The 12181-nt window shown below is 36.0% G+C and overlaps 1 pseudogene; it reads left to right on the top strand.

Moving 5' to 3' along the window:
• Window positions 1–10927: 10927 nt before the first annotated feature.
• LOC116071349 lies at window positions 10928–12008 on the top strand (annotated as a pseudogene).
• Window positions 12009–12181: the final 173 nt, after the last annotated feature.

Below are 12181 nucleotides of genomic sequence, written 5' to 3' on the forward strand. Positions count from 1 at the left end.
CATTTCAAGAACTTGAGGCAAGCTAGTAAGAGAAGGGTTTTTAGTGCTTCTGAAAAGGCCAATCGATTCATGCTATTCATGAGAATACCTTAGCTAACCAAAGACACTTTACTTTCAGGAAGCATTCAATAAATTAAGTACTTTGCATTGCAAATGGCAAGCCAAGTGTCAGCCATGATACTATACCGAATAGCAACTACTGGTTTTATACATGGTTTTACTTATGACAGTTTAAAATGGACTGAAATATTATGTCATGTGCATGTCTTGGGACAATTGCACAGAATAGACAAAGCCAGCATTTTTCTCTTTTGCAAGGGTAATGGAAGTGACTATGGCAGTGAGATTCCTGGCAGGAAACACATGGTCCATCCACTTGAGTGAGGCGGAGGGTGTTTAATAACAACACTGTTGACAATGTTGTGTTCATTGTGGGAAGAAACTATGAAAGATACTACATTGCCCAATCACTGTCACCCAGAATTAATGTGTATACTCTGGTCTGAAAGACCAAAAATATAAACATCTAACTGTTCTGTCTCTTTGACCTGTTGCTGTCATAGCTATAAGCCAAACTCTGTTGGCCAAGGAATCCTAATAATGCAATCAATAATAATATTCTAATCATAGATTAAGATAAGAAAACAACAAGACCCAAATGACTCAAATTATTCCCCACACTATTTCAACATAGCAATTTTCAGCTGAGATTATTCAAACCTGGAAGCAAACAGTAGACTCTAATAAAAGGTTATCCTTTGTATCTTTGAAGGAAAATACATTTTCTCTAATAACTGTAGTAAATGTATAAGTGCATCCCTCCTGGGTTTGTTCCTGCCATAAAGCCCTTACTCATGTCTGCCTTGTGTTATCATTGCCACTCATAAATATCTGTTGGCTCCAAATGCTTAAGTCTCTTAGTTGATTACCAGTAGAAATTTATGCTTCGAATCAGATCAGTTTTCAGATTAGGAATAGATATTAGCTTCATTCAGTCATCATTTATTCATTTACAATTGTTGAATAAGTATGATAATCTATTGAGTTCCTACATTATATCAGATGCACAAACAAGTAAATATATGCCTGGTCCTTGCTCTCATAGGACTATGAGGTAGGCTTCCATCTAGCAGTACGTGTATACCTTACTGTTGAAATAAATGATATGAAAAAAAGACCATTTACCTTTTGGGGTAGAAATTTTAAGAACTACTTGCTTAGGAAGTTGTGCTTGATGCTGTGCAAATATAGCCATGACCACCACCCCCCAAAAAAAGAAAAACAAAAAAGAGAATAAACTGAAGAACTTGATGCACAGTGGAGAGTGTTGTCATGTAAAGTCACTATGGCCATTGAAAACCAAGCATATCTGCTGAGTTAAACCTGCCAAATGGGGGAAGAGAGAAAACAGTAGAAAAAGCAAGGCATGAAGAACAAAGACTAGACAATGCTCATAGGATCTGTAGAGGATCTTAGTGTTTCTCCCAAGAGTAACAGGAAACAACTGAAGTTTTAAAGCAAAAAGTGGAGAGATGGCTCAGTGGTTAAGAGCATTGACTGCTCTTCTAAAGGTCCTAAAGGTCCTGAGTTCAAATCCCCACAACCATCCTTAATGAGATCTGATGCCCTCTTCTGGAGTGTCTGAAGACAGCTACAGTGTACTTACATATAATAAATAAATAAATCTTTAAAGCAAGAAGTGATGTGATCAATTTTCATTTTATTAAGGACATTGGATTGGAGAGATGACTTGGTGAATAAGAGTACCTGCTCTGCAAGCATGAGGGCCTGGGTTCAAATCTCAAGTACCCTTAAAAAGCTGATTATGGCACTCACTTTTGTAACTCCAGCATTGGTGAGTAGACATAATTTGAGGTGAAGGAGCATGCTCAATAGCCAGCCTTGCCTAAACATTGAAAAAGTCTATCTCAATGTAATGAGATGGGCAACACAGAGGAACACCTCTGGTATCTTCCTTTGGCATGTCTATGAATGTGTTCTCATGGGCAAAAGAACCTACTGACTCATGTGCACATACCTCATACAAATACCTCATACACACAACACACTATAACACATAGGATAAACAATATTATTTTAAAAATTAATATATATATCTACTATGTAATATAGAAAATATGTTAGAAGGGCTTAGAGATAATAAAAAGAGACCAATCAAAAGTCTATTGTAGAAGCTGAAGAAGTATAGTGTGATGGTTTATTTCAATAATTTTTAATTGATATTTTGATACTAAGAAAGTATTTATATGTACCTGATTTGTTCATGAAAGTGTGCACTTCTCTATAAATGTCACCTTAACTTTTTCTAGAAAAACATTGTTCTTGTCTCTAAATCTGCATAGTTGAGGAAAAATTATGTATGTTAAACTTCATTTTGGCCAAGAAGAATAGTCATTTCAGTTATCTTTTGAAGAATATTTGGAAAAAAAGGAAGTACTTTGTTGGGGAAGTTGAGAACTGACAGATTTAAACTGGAGTTGTTAACAATTGAGCCCCTCATGGAAAGTTTGCTTGAGGGTGTTACAATAGTCAGGAAAGCAATTCCAAGTTAGGAAACTGGACTAATGTGCAATAATTTCTTAGAGTCATCACTGAGAATCACTTGAAATAATTACTACTGCTAGAATTATAAAATATAATATATTCCTTAGTTTTGTTTAAGTCAAGTTGACTTTCTTTTCTCTCAATTGCATTGCAAATGTTCTAAGAAATAAGAAACCAAAACTCAAATAATTGAGATCTGTTATTATGTTCCTCCCAAAAATACTGCCAATTTTGGCAGTCTTGTTGGTAAGACTTCACAGATTTAACCTCTAATATGACCTGAAAAGGACCATATTTTCTAATGAGGAATCAGGAAGATTCAAGAGGCCTCAACCCTTGACAAAGAACTATAGGTGAGTAAGGAATGCTGGGAGTGGAAGAAATAGTCTTCCTCAATGTAGAGCACATCAATTGCTTATCCAATACCAAATGACCAGTACTGAAATCATATTTATACAAATAGCATTATTGTACACTGAACAGACTGTGAGTGTATGTGTGTGCATGTGCGTGTGTAGGTATGCATGTAATACCAATTTCAAAAAAGATCACATGATTTTGAAAAAGAAGAAGGTGGGGTTCATAGGAGAGTTTAGAGGGAGACAGAGGGAATGACAAATGATGTATGTATACTATCATGTCAAAAACTTATAGTAAAAATTTGTAAAGAAAACAAAAAGCCTGCCAAAAATATTTAGTCAAAACATTATCAGTTATATCCTTAAAATAAAAACATTTAAATGGAAAGAAAATAAATTGGCTTTGTACAATTACAACAATCACAAGCTTTGTGTCAAAAATGAAGAAAAAACAAATGTGAGACAGACTGTCTCTAAAATATTATATTTGGAATGTGTAAGTCCTAAGCCTATCTTTACAACAGAAATTATCTAGATGGGGATCAGAACAACTGTTTATGTATGGCTAAGTCATTTAAATACTATTCCAGAAAGCACAAAGGATAGATCAGAATAGGGATGAAAAGATCTGTGACATGCTCTGCTGGCCCATGAAGGTTAACCTTGAAGTTCAGAGCTTCCCATGTTTCTTGAGGTCAGGAGTAGACCAAGTGAGTGAATGAAGTGGACACTGGCTGTGCAGATTGATCTTATATTTGTTTTAATGACCTGAAAGTGATTCCTGGGGAAAAATATTCTGTCTGGTCTTATTTTTCCAAATAGCCATCTTTTTCTAAGAAGTTATCTTGTTTTATCTTCTGAGTATGGGCATGTGAATTTTATAGTTGACCCAGTTTTCCTTTCATGGGAAATGACTTCTAGAAAAAAACAACTGAGTTTCACAAACTGATCTCAAACTATTCAGATGTTAATGTTGTTTATTCTATTATTCTATTGTCCATAGAATTAAGTTTTCCTCTACTACAGAGAGTATACAGTGTGCCTGTTTATCTACATATTGATCAACTGATCAATATATGATAGTTTCTGTCAGTTATTAACATCTGTATTGTTATATTTATATGCTTTGCTATTCATTCCTTTTGGGTATGTTTTATTTCATTTATTTATAGCTCTGTTATTTTAATTGATTTTTTATTGTAAAATCAGAATAAGTTTGAGGGGAAAAAGCCTCAATAAAAGACAGATTTTACAGAGAAGAAGTTTGGAGGGGAAACAGGATAGGAGATTAATGAACAGAATGTTATTAATAACAAACACCAGGGGTAAGGAAATATGACAGATAAAACAATATGAGATCATTTTAGCTATAAACAGGACAGAATGATCCAATGGTAAAAGCTAAGGTGGAAGAAAAGGAGTCAGTTATCATCCAAAGTGTAGGAATTTTGTCTAAACTCTTACTATGGGATCATTGCTAAAACTATACAATACAGTAATGAGCAAAGAAGCTTAAAAGAAAACACCTAGATAGGAAGAGTTCAAAACATCCTGACTAAAGTATTAGTAAGGAAATGATCTTTATTAAACTTCCAAAGATATATCTTGATTCAAAAATTTAACATGTGTTGTATGTAGAGAAGGCAATACATGATACCCTACCATCTAAATTGATTCCCAGTGAAGCAAATAGATACTATTTCAACTTCCCATCACCTTACAATTGGTTAGTTTCCTTCATTGTGGAAGAAATACACAAATCACAGGAGATGACTAGAATGGAAACAAGATATAAATCGTAATGCAATGCACTCTGGGAAATACTGGGGAAAAACTAGGAGTCAAATGCTAGTATGGATGGTGGTTAATATTGATGATAAATTTGACTTTTAGAATCACCTTGGTAATAAACCTTAGAGCATATGTGTGGGTATGCTCTAGGTTAAATTAATTAAAATGGGAAGACCTGCTTTAAATATAATTAGTACCATTCCTTGGGCTGGAATACCAATGTGAATGGATGGAGAAGGAAGCTGAGAAGTGGCAGTCATAATTCTCTGATCCTTGACTGAGATGTTTCTATGGCCAACAACTCAACCTCCTGCCACCATGACTCCACCATCCATCACAATCAACTGTATTCCCTCAAAGTGTGACCCACAGTGAACCATTCCTCCTTAAACTGCTGTGTCAGAGAGTTTGTCAGACGAATGAGAAAAGTAACTAACACAGCTGGTCACAGGTTGCCTGGGAACTTCAGAAGCAGAAAAATGACTTCAAAAATGTTTTTCTTCATTATGTCAGGTTGAGTAACAAAGAATTGTAAAATATAGGCCAAAAAATAGATTAATGCAAAACTTCTTTGAAACAAGCAACACTTTGGGAGTTTAGCTAAGAACATCTAATGTCTTCTTAGTGATGACCTGAGAATCATCTACACATGCTTTGGTGCGCTCTAGCAATGGTCAAGAAGGACAATCAAATAACTTTGTGTCTGGATAGGTATTGTGACCCAAGGATGACCCTGTCAACAAACAATATTTAGACTCTTCAAAATAATTTCAAAATAAGGAAGAACAAACTCTAAAATTAATCCATTACTCCTTATAAATTCTTTAATAATTTTTTAAAAACAAGAAAAGTTTTGAAATAATGTATAAAATAAGTAGATAAAAGAAAAGCAAAAGCTCACATTCAGGACTGTAAAGGCTTGAAGTTGTACAAAAACATTATTTAGTAACAAAGCCAGATTAAAAGGAAAAAGTCAATGAGATTTCAAATAAAAACAAGAAGTGAAGAGTTGTGCTGCCAGAAAAGTGGAAACTCTAGAAGAATAATTCAGTGTTAGTAGGACAACTTTAGCACTGATCCTCAGATGCAAAAGGGAAACACACAAGGGAAGCCAAGAGACCACACAACGGGGGACTCCTAAGCAGAAAACATTTTCTGAATCTAGTATAAGATAGAGTATAAAGAAAAGTATCCAAGTGGAGGGACCAGATCCACTTGAGGATGAGGGAGCCTCACAAAAGAAAGGGAGGAAAGACTGTAGCAGTCAGAGGGGATGGATTGATAGCTGATACCAGGAGAACATGGCCCACTGAATCAACTGTGTAGAGCTCACACGGCTCATTGAGACTAAAAGCATGCAAGCACTGGGCCTTCATGTTTCTGCACCAGACTCTGAATATGTATTGCTGTTAATTCAGTGTTTTTATGAGACTCCTACAGTGGGATTTGGTATATCTTTTATTTTTTTGCCTGCTCTTAAGACACTTTTCCTCCTATTTGCTTACCTTGTGAAGCCTCGATATGAGAGTTTTTGCCTTGTGTTATTGTATTTTGTTTGTTCCTGTTTGGCTGTTGTCTATTGGAAGCCTGCTGTTTTCTGAAGAGGAAATCGAGGGTATGGGGTGGATCTGATGAAGAAAGAAGCTAGGAAACAAGTAGAAAGAATGGAGGAAGAGGAAACAGTGCCTGTACTGTATTGTATGACAGAAGACTCTATTTTCAATACAAATAAGTGATAGAAGATAGATGAAAGATTATAGATAGATGATAGGTAGATAGATAGATAGATAGATAGATAGATAGATAGATAGATAGATAAAATAGATTATATAAGATAGATAGATTAGATAGATTACATAGATAAGATAGATTAGATAGATAAGATAGATAAAGATGAGTAGATTAGATGGGTAGGGTAGATTAGATAGGTAACATAGATTAGATTATAGATAGATAGATAGATAGATAGATAGATAGATAGATAGATAGATAAGATAGATAGATAGATAGGTAGGTAGGTAGAGGTAGAGAGATAGATAATAATAGACAGACAGATTGATGATACATAGATTATAGAAAAAAATCACAAAAGAATCAATGCAAGAAAAAAAGAAATTTCAAAAGAATGTCCCCAAAACAGGGACTATCATATTCCAAGGACATAACCTTAAAATCCAGAAGACAGCAGAGAAAGATCTAAGGCACTTTGAAGAGAATATATATAACTCAGTAAATTTATATTCAGAAAAGTACTTTGCCCTGTCAAAAAAACAAAGACAAAAATTAAAAATAAATGAAGGCACATGAATGAGGCTATATCACATTAATAGAGATTAAAGACACAAGTTTAGACTCCTGTTATTCGTCACTATAAACTTAAAAGTGAACATTAAAAGTTTCTGAGAAACTTTTTTCCTATGTTCGCTAGGCTGGCTTCAAACTTGCCTCTTGTTTCTGCTTCCTGGGCAGACACAATTTTAGGCATGTCCCTCCATGTCAAGCATTGGCCACTCCTCAGAGACATTTCTACATTTCAGAAATATGAAGTAGAGATTATATTTTGGAAATATAGTCACATATCATTTATATAATTCTCATTTATCTTTAAGGTTCATTTTATTCTGTGGTGGGTGTGTGAGTAGGAATGTGTGTGTGAGTACAGATTTCCAAAGACACTAAAGGCATTCGATCCCCTGGAGCTAGAGTTACAGACAGATCTGAGCTTCATGGCATAGATGCTCAGAACCAAACTCGGAACTTCTACAAGAGGAGTAAGAGGCTCCTAACAGTTCGGCCAGCCCTCCAGCCCTTTAAATATATTTTAGCTCTAGCCACCTCCAGGAAGTCAAGTGAAAATAACATTAATATAAAAAGAATACAAATGAGAGTAATAAATACATAAAATAAGTCAGAACACTTTCTTATCTTTTTACAATCTCTACATCTTTCTCTGTCAGTGTAGCACTTGCTGCAGCAGCAACATTTCCCATGAACTGTGGAATTCCTGAGTTTTATGTAAAAACATATTCTTTCAAGATTTTAACTAAACAGCACAGTGAGTTTCCCGAAAGTATCCTGTCAGCTAGTTATTAGTATCCTCATAAACTTAGCAACAGTGTAGTTATAAGTGTGATCTCATCTCAGAACACGAAAGGATTTTAATTCAAGAAATCGGATTCTAGAGTTCCTACTGTGAGCTCCCAAAATAACTCCTGGTAGTGGTACAGGAGATATGGATTTTATTCTGAACTACATGTCCTAAAATATCTTCTCACACCAGCAATAAAAATGCTGGAGAATGGTTTCATCTGTTTGCTCTAACTGCCCTGCCATATACAAGTGGACCTAGAAATCTTTTGTTTTGATTTGGCCATCTTTCTTTGCTAAGAGACAGTAAAATGCACCCAAACTGTCAATTTTGTTTCCCTAGGAGAAAAACATGACCGGCAAAAGAAATGTTCCTTTCCTGACTTTTGTCTTCAAACCAAGTTAATGTTTTAAGCTTTAAGTTTAAACACAGAAATTTTCAAGCTCAGATATGAAATTTAGATAACACTTATCAGTCAGACAAAAGTCAAAGAAAGCCAATTAATCGAAGAGAGGCCGGTGGACAGTCAATATTTCAATTAAGTGCACATGGAAATTACCTGTTCTCTTTTATAATAGTAGTAGGTCCATTGTAGATTATGTCTTCTTAAATTTCACAAGTTTTTAAGAGAAAGAGAGAGTATATTAGTTCTCTTCCTTTTGAGTATATGGAATACCAGTGATCTATGGACCTTTAGTCAATGCCTCAGCAAGATGTAAAATGAAGCTATGTCAGTGATATTGGTGTCTAGACAGGGAGGAGCAAATCCTTTCATTTTATTTATTCACTTATTCTTTATAAAAGCAAAACAAAAAAAAAAAACAAAAAACAAAAATCGAAACATTGTGCAAAATCTTCCAGTTGGGACAATGTTTTTAAAGAAAATCCATGACTTCGTGTTAGTATGATGATTATTACTTATAATACTTATTTCTATGTTGATTAATATCCTCAAAATATGAACCCAATAGAATTTTTAAGTCCCATCCAATGCTCACGTAATATGCACTATGTGCATCTTTGCTCTTATAAGAGCACTAAGATAATTCCTGGCTCTGTTTCTGTGGACATCTTTTGAGAGGAAGTAGTAATTTTCCACCGGGTGCTTGACACTTGTCAGCTCACCAAAACTGACTTGGAAACACTTCACAAATCCCTTTCCTCTCTCTTCCTTAGCTGTGACCATTCTATCTGCCACACATGCATATATGCATGAATTTCTTGAATCAACAAGAAATAGACAAACATGACTGAAACTATTCATAGAACTTTCTTCTTAAGGTAATCACTTGGAACCTCATAAAAAATCACACAATACTAGTTCTCCAGAATAGAATGGCTATTACAAAGACCTGTGGGTTCTACAGGTTATATACTATAGAACTCTACATAGGTGGCCCTATAGGTTATACACAGATTATGTATAGCAAACAGCATCTATTTTTCATGCCAGAGTTTTTCTTAGATGTCAATGTTCAAACTGGTTCCCTAATAGCAATTTATTTCAGTTTTGTCCCCAACTAGAAAAAGATCTTGTGTAGCTAAATGTTCATTGTCTGCTTTTAGGATTCTGTTTTCCAAAATCAATCCACGCTTACCCTGCTTCAGATGAACTTCTTTTGGTGTATGCATTATATAATGGAAATATTTTAATAGGAAGTTATTTTCTACACTTGCCCGATTTCTGAAATTAAGCAAGACAGAATTAGTTAGAAGCCTGTATCTTAAAACTATAAGGGTATGACTCAATCAGTGACTCATATAAGCCCATCATTCATCTTGTGTATATTTTAACATAAGATCAAAAAATTTATAACTAATTTATAAGTTAATTCAAAGCTCATGAATCAGTTTAAGTTTTGTTGTTGTTTTTTTTTTTAATGTTCCTGGTAACCTTACTGGATCCCTCTTTTCAAAGTCTAGGTGATTTCAAAAGAGAGAAGAAAAACTGAGGTAAGAGCCTAGGAGCAGACACAGGTGGAAGGGAAAGGTATTTGGTGAGGAAGTGGGATGAATTTTTCCTGTGGCTGAAGATAGCTTCAAAGAGTCATATAGGAAGAAAGGAGCTATGTGTTGGAGACCTTGTGTATTTCAACTTTTCATTCTGAATAGAAATCCAAGAAGGGTGGTATACACCAATTGATCTCCAGTATTTGATTTCCAATCCATCCTCTTCTGAAGCTCCAGGGCTGGTGAAGCATAGGCTGGGAACCTTCTGATGTGATTTCTCTTTGAGAGGCTCTCAAACTAAAGAGTAGAACTCTTTGACACACTGACAAGCTAATGGATTCCCTGGATGTTCCATCATAGGACCCAAATGCTAATATAGCTGAGGAGCATAGCTATGTAAAATGGAAGAGGCTTGCTAGACTGGAGATTGGCATTAATAGCACAAATAATACAAAAGAGAGTCCAGGAATATGTAATTTGTTGGAAAAGTTATTAAAATGAGGAGAGTAATAATCACTCTGTGGATAAGGAAAAAAAAAAGAGACAAAGCCAAAAGCAGGAATAAGGACACTTTTTTTGGAAAGAATAAAAAAGAAATAAATATGGAGCAAAACCCTCACACAACCTGGGAAATTTAGAGCAAAAATCATGCCTCCATGATTTCTTATAAAAAGTTATGCATACATATGGAACAAATATCTGAAAACAGAAATTTGAAGAACATATTTGTGTAATGAATACAGATTTAGAAATATTTTAATATACAAGTCAGCAGTATATTGTGTGAAGGGGCAGAAATTATATTTTAAGCTTTGAAGAGTACACATGCTATTTGTAAGACATACATACATATATTTTTAACACAAACTATTTAATATGCACTTTACTTTTATCTTCAAAGCATAGCAATCCTTCAAATTGCTAAATCAAATATTGAAATCGGTGAAAGTGGCAGATTGAAAGAGGATACAAACAAGTCAATGAATTTTTTCTTGGACCTGGAGGGAAAATCACCAACACAAAGGAAAACTTAGAATAAAGAAAGTTGAGAACTCAGCAATATATGTCAAAAAGTTTTATGGCCTTCAAAAACTTAGCAAGTAGATACTCGGGGCGTGGCCTAAGGATTGGGGCGTGGCCTAGTGATGACTCACAACGGTGCCCGGCCACTTAATTCTGACGCATGAGGCCGCCAGTTGTGAGAGCAGCCCTGAGCCTGAAAGGCTTCCTACTCTGTTGTTGCAACCGCTGTCCGAATTACCCTCTCACCACCTTGGTGGTTAAGGTGCTTGATACCAACACCAGCAGCGGAGCACGCCAGGGAGCAGCGCACCTTTGTTCGAGACGGCCCGCTTGAGAATATTGACCCCAAAGATTCCTGTCTCATTCCAAGAAACATCATGGCTGAGCTAGACTACATAGACGATGACAATCCTGAGCTAATTAGGCCCCAGAAGCTAATCAATCCTGTCAAATCATCCCGAAATCATCAAGACCTCCACAGAGAGCTTCTTATGAATCAAAAAAGGGGTCTTACCCCTCAGAATAAATCAGAACTACGGAAGGTGATGGAGAAGAGAAGACGAGACCAAGTGATAAAGCAGAAGGAGGAGGAAGCTCAGAAGAAGAAATCCGACCTGGAAATAGAACTATTAAAGCGACAGCAGAGGCTGGAGCAGCTTGAACTTGAGAAGCAGAAATTGCAAGAAGAACAAGAAAATGCCCCAGAGTTTGTGAAGGTGAAAGGCAATCTAAGGAGAACAGGCCAGGAGGTGGCCCGGGCCCAGGAGTTCTAGGCCTAGGCTGTGTGGCCTGGTGTGTCCTCACCATCTCTGTAGGAGCCCTGTCTAGGTGCCTCTACAGTGCTCCTCTTGGCCAAAGTCCTGAGGAAGGGAATCCAGACAGCTGAGAATTTTGACTATCAAAAAGGATTGCGTTTGATTTACCATTGCGGTAGATGAGACATCTCTGACGATTGCAATTCCCATTTGCCAAATGACAAACATCATTGACCAGCACATAAGATACCATGGACCTGTGTTGAGAGACTTTAGACAAAGAAAATCACAAAAGAAGTGAAGAGAACCGGGAAGCGGACACTGGACATGCAAGAGGGTTGCACTACTCGGCTTTTCTTCCATTCCAAGTTTAGTGGGACACAGAGCCTTCCTTGTTCCTTTGGAAAATAAGTGAATTGTTTGGAATCCCTCCTTGGGTTGTCTGTTAGATTGTTTTGATTACATCTGTTACATCCAGTATTTGTATTTCATTTTGAGGACCCAGCATTTCCCTCCTCCCCACATTCCAAATTAAAGGAGGCTATTATTATTGTTTATGTTTAACCATACCCATTACTTTGGTTGACATGGAAGTTCAGAAACAGGATAAGATGTTTGAACATGTCAGCACCCATCATGAACTTATTGTA

This window comes from Mastomys coucha, unplaced genomic scaffold, assembly GCF_008632895.1.
Source record: "Mastomys coucha isolate ucsf_1 unplaced genomic scaffold, UCSF_Mcou_1 pScaffold22, whole genome shotgun sequence".
Classification (NCBI taxonomy): Eukaryota; Metazoa; Chordata; class Mammalia; order Rodentia; family Muridae; genus Mastomys; species Mastomys coucha.